Raw genomic sequence first — 6,000 nt, 5'->3', positions numbered from 1 at the left:
ATTTTTGGGTTGAGAGGGGGGTGTTAATGTGATTGTAGTTTCCACACAAGAATTTTTTCTCCCATTTCTTGCCATTTCTATATTGATAAAATCTAGGGATAATTACTGTTGCCTCCTTGTAGTTTGATTTTATTACTAATAACACCCTGTTCTTTACGAAATTATTGTTGCCCCCTTCCTTATAACGGTGTTAAGTAGCCGTTAAGTTTGAATATGTAATGTCTAATTTGCCATTCATTAAAATTAAGAAATCAAAAGACGATGCTACCCCATTTATAAAAACCAAATTAAATGTCAATTTTACCATAAACTTCATTTATTTTGAATTAATGAAATGGACAAAATTCAAATCCGATTTGGTTTCCCACCTTCACTAAACTTCATTTATTTTGAATTAAAAAAATGGGCAAAATCCAAATCCGATTCGGTTTCCCGCCTTCACTAAGCTTCATTTATTTTGAATTAAAAAAATGGGCAAAATCCAAATCCGATTCGGTTTCCCGCCTTCACTAAGCTTCATTTATTTTGAATTAAAGAAATGGGCAAAATTCAAATCCAATTTGGTTTCCCACCTTCACTAAACTTCATTTATTTTGAAAATATTTTAGGTGATATTCAGTTTTCAATTTGAGTTGAATTCGAATTTCCTTTCCCTTCGGTTTTATTTGAGTTTTATTCAATAATTCTTTCTTTATTTGGTGGTTTTTTTTATTTATAATAAAACGGATTATAGTTATTTTTTTTCTCTATAGTTAATTAATGGTATAATTGTAACTTGACAAAAGGGTAAATAAGTAAAGAGATAAGTATAAGGGTATTTTGGGATTTTTAATAAAATATTAAGATGCCACATCATTAGTAAATTAACGGAACTTAACGGTAGGGGGGCAATAGTAATTGTAGACAAAGTTAAATGTTGGATTAGTAATTTTAAAAAGTAGAGGGGATACAGTAGTAATAAAATCAAAGTATAGTGGACAATAGTAATTATCCCAAAAATCTATTTCTTATATACCCATTTTCTTTTCATATCCTTTCCCGAACACCCTCCTTCCCTCACCTCTCTACAATAAATATAAAATATATATATATATATATATATATATAACACATGTCCCAAAGGCTTTTTAAGGGCCTGTTTGGTTACATGAGTCTGGAGATTTCAAATATCTAAATATTTGAAATCTATAGATTTCAAATATCTAAATATTTGAAATCTATAGATTTCAAATCTATAGAGTTATAATTTATAAAATTAGGTGTTTGGTTGTGGAATGAAATCTGTGGATTTATCCTAAAAAATTATTTGATCGACGTGATTTTTGTAAATGTGTAAATGTAAAGCTTTTTTGAAATCTCTGGATTTCATCCTTTACCCATAAATCAATAGATTCACGTTTTTAGTGTAAAAAGGTGAATCTCTAGACTTCATGAATCTAGAGATTTTTACAACCAAACGGGTATAATTCTCAGATTCATGAATCCAGAGATTTGAAATCTCTGGATTCATGTAACCAAACAGGCCCTAACAAAATTGTAAGACTTCAGTTTGAGTCAGGAAAGATAATGATGCAATATGTCATGTCTTTGGTTTTTCTTTTAATTGAATATATATGTATTTTATAAAATAATAAATATATTTGATAATTACTGTCATTCTCAACTCATCTTGAATATTCTTATTCTTAGTGGAAAGAAATCTTTAAGGGCCTGTTTGGTTACATGAATCTAGAGATTTCAAATCTCTGGATTCATGAATCTGAGAATTATACCCGTTTGGTTGTAAAAATCTCTAGATTCATGAAATCTACAGATTCACGTTTTTAGTGTAAAAAGGTGAATCGGTAGATTTATGGGTAAGGGGTGAAATCCAGAGATTTCAAAAAAGCTATACAATTGTACATTCACAAAAATCATGTTGATCAAATAAATTTTTAGGATGAATTCACAGATTTCATTCCACAACCAAACACTTAATTTTATAAATTATAACTCCATAGATTTGAAGTCTATAGATTTGAAATCTCTAGATATTTGAAATCTCCAGACTCATGTAACCAAACAGGCCCTAAAACAATACTTTTTTTTCTTCTTCTCAATAATAAGAGTAACACACTGCCACACCTATACTAAATTTTATTAAAAGAAATTAATGTTATGGGAGAAATATGTCGTGCAAAGCCCATTTCTAAAGAATATCAAATTAACCTATCTTTATGGTATTAAGATGTGTGCTATCATTGTCCCAAATACAAACAAATCTTTTTTTATATGGATTTACAAATCAAAATCCCCACAAAAGAACACCAATATATAATTTTTTGTCCAACTTGTATCATTATTGACTAAGATGAAGTTTGTATTGGCGAGGCAAAAATCATTAAGTTCGCCAATATTCGAATAATATATGACTCGAAAACAGCGATTCAAATGATCAATGTGTCGTTTTAGGTCCCCTAGAATCCCCCATTTTAATTGTGCCTTCCTGAATATTCAAGATCATGTGAGAGGCTTCCTAGATGCACCGTATTTATTATGGGCCAATGAGAACTAAACGTACATGCAAATTTCTTAGATGAATTTTCCAATCCATCCAAGAAGTTTCTTCTATTCCCTCCTTTCCTAAGGCCAATGGAAAGAAATATTATAGATGGTAAGATTCTTTATATTTCTCTTATAAAACTACCTTTGTTTCTATAAAAAAAATGTTTTCACTAAAACACAAACATTATGGGGTGGCTTGTCATTTCAGTATTGGAATCTAATCTATATATAAGATTAGTGTACCTTTTGAAATCCATCTCAACCAACACATATTTAATACTACCAATATAGCCCAAACGATCAAAGATTAAGAATAGGGGTTGAACTTTCAAATTTCTTCTCTTTTTCTTTTTTCTTAAAGAATTTATGTCTTATTTATCAATACCCCAACCAAAAAGTATAATATATTCTAAATGATTTTTTCTTTTTGACAAAATTGTAATACTTCACACGGTTTGATGAAAGATAACCATACATTCTGTCATGTTTGTCTTTTGGGATTTTTTTTTTAATAAATGGAAAATCTTTAAATAAAGTGTGGCTGTTTTCTTTTTATATATTATTCTATATTTATAATTCACCTTGGATATTCTCGATTCTAATGCAAAGAATTTTTTAAAATAATACTTTTTCTCCTCCAATAATAAGAGTAACACTCAAACATACTTATGCTATCCTTAATTTTGTTAAAAAATAATTTGCTATCAGAAAAGTATGTGGTGCAAAGGCCCATTTCCAATGAAAAATGTTAATGACATGAACATATGTGTCCTATTATTATCACACAAAATCTTTTTTATGATAAAAATACACAATATACAAAATTTTGTCTAATTTGTATAATCATTGACTAAATGTTTAAGTAGGTTGAAAAAATTTTGGACATCATCTGGGGAAGATGATGGGAATATTTCCCATTCAACCCCCCTTTTTTTTTTAATTTATGAAAAACTTTATTTAATTAAAATAGAAATTTTATGATGAAAGATAATTAATGTTTTTGCTTTGAGCAAACATTATGTATATCTTAAAGTTTTGAAACCAAATGTAGTTGAAAAGTTTAAGAACTCAGATACCACCTGTACATCCCACCAAACCTCAGGGCTCTACATGAAAATTTATATTTTATTATCAATTTATTTATTCAGAATTATCAAAATAAAAATAATAAATTGCTCAAACGTACTTCTACTTAGGATTAGTTACACTGATCATCCCAAAGACATGGATGTATTAACTACCCCAATTTCAAAGGATTGTGATTATCTCCAACATGAGAATAAGGTGTTTTCTCTGCTTTTCCATCGTTGGAATTGCACCATATGGCAAGGTTAAATTTTGATTGATGAAATTATCTTTATTGATCAAAAGAGAAAATTAGATAAATAGCTATTTTTAAGTTTTTCTTTATATAATTAGTTACTCAAATGTTTCATCAAATCTAGCTAAATCTGGTTTTGGGTTTATAAAACTAATAAAAAAAGTGATTTTTCATTATCTTTGGACATTTTTATCCTTAAAATTAACCATAGCGATATATTAAGCAAACATCATCTTTCTGGGTCCCCAACCTCACCATTTTTTTCTTTCCACTACTTTCATGGTTGAATAATGTGTCAATATAGTTAGTTTTCAGGGTAAAATGTCCAAAGACGATGAAAAATCAATGTTTGATTAGTTTTATAAATTCAAAGTCAGTTTAGTTGATTTTGTTAATTGAAACATTGAGTGACTACTTTTGTATAGAGAAACTTAATAGCTAATTTGATTTTTTCACACATTCATGAACCGAGAGCTATTCCAAATCGAGATTCTTTAAAACCAATGACAAAAAGGAAAGATAGAGAACAATCCACTTTACAAATTATTGTTTTTTTTTTTTTTTTTTGGGTAAGTAAGAAAATATTATAGAAAGCGTTAGTGCAGATAGCACTTACAAATACTAACTAATGTACTATTACAGTCATCCATCTGATTAGTTGCTATGTTTGCATATTTTTCAAAATACATCAGAGCACCGGGTTTGGGACTTTATCATATTTCACTTGTTTTGTTATGTTAGCCACTTCCATTAACATAAGTAATTCCACAAGAGGCAACTTTTCTCTTGATGGCCATAGTAATAGATCTGTTAAACATTGATTGTTGGTCCAAATTTCTTCTATCCTTCTTCCGCTTCTTCTTGCTTTGTCCATCCCTAGTTGTAGGCCACCAAACATTGCCTCCAAAATACTTTTAGTTTTTCCCTTTTCCAAAATTGATGGATTGTAAATGTCCGTCACTGCATATCCCGATGCTCCATCCTGTCGCGTCTAGCTGTTGGTTAGATACCCCTGCACAAATTAAAATATCTTTGTTAGATTGTGGTATATACCTACACCAGTTATCTTCTATTTCATCATGGTTTACACAAATTGTTTGATTGGGAATTGTTGAATTCTATTCCTCCCTTTGTAATTTTAAGGCCTTAATCCAATGGTTAATGCTTCCTAATGCCTTTTGGGGGTTGGGTATTTTTTTTATTAAACACTTTTTCGTTTCTTTCTTTCCAGATGAAATAGCATGTTATTGTAAATACCGACATGAACCATCGAAGATTAGCCTTATTTAATTTTGAAATCATTCCATGACACCATCTCAGAAAAGATGTGTCCGCCCAATTTTCAGTGCGGAGCCCCAAAGGTCCAGCTACATGAACTCTTTTTCCCTAGTCACAAAAGATGAAGATGTGCCAGATTGATTCTTCCTCCTTTCCGCATATTGCACACTCCGGCTGTATTTGTGACCATTGAGCAAGTTTTGCGCGGACCGACAATTTTGCATTTAAGACACACCAAAAGAAAACTTTAAATCTTGGGTGTATTGATAACTTCCACATGTGTTTTCACCAATTTCACAAATTGGTTTCCCTGGTTCGTAAACCGTTGTTTAATAATTACTCGATAAGCCATCTTGACCGAGAACTCTCCATTTGGAGAAATTGAAAAGGATCAATAATCTTCTTGATCTGAAGAAGGGATTAATGTAATTATTCCCAAGTTTTTAGTTGAGATTAACTCCCTGTTCTGACTTCTCAAGTCTTCTGCTACTTATGCCACTGTTGCCTGGCAAAGGCCATCTTATGAAATCCTGGCCTATTGTTGTGTTGTATGCTTGTTATTGATCCCATGGATCGAACCAAAAAGAAGTTCTTTGCTCATTCCCAACTTTTCTCATCACCATTCCCCTCAGCTGTGGAATGATACTCGTGATGCTATTTCATATCCATGATCCCTTCTTTGTAATCACCTTCGGATCGAAGAGACTTCAGGTCTTTGAAATATTTAGCTTTTAGAGTCCGGACCCATAATGCATATGGATTTGTGAGTATTTGCCATTATTGCTTTAACAACAAAGCTGAATTGTAGTCCTCCATTTTCTTGAACCCCATTTCCCTGAGTGCTTTTGGTTGGCAGA

This window comes from Hakea prostrata, chromosome 2 (assembly GCF_041222555.1).
Source record: "Hakea prostrata isolate BN-2017 chromosome 2, UWA_Hpros_2, whole genome shotgun sequence".
In the NCBI taxonomy this organism is placed as follows: Eukaryota; Viridiplantae; Streptophyta; class Magnoliopsida; order Proteales; family Proteaceae; genus Hakea; species Hakea prostrata.
The sequence above is the reverse complement of the archived record's forward strand: the minus strand, read 5'-3'. Positions refer to the sequence as shown.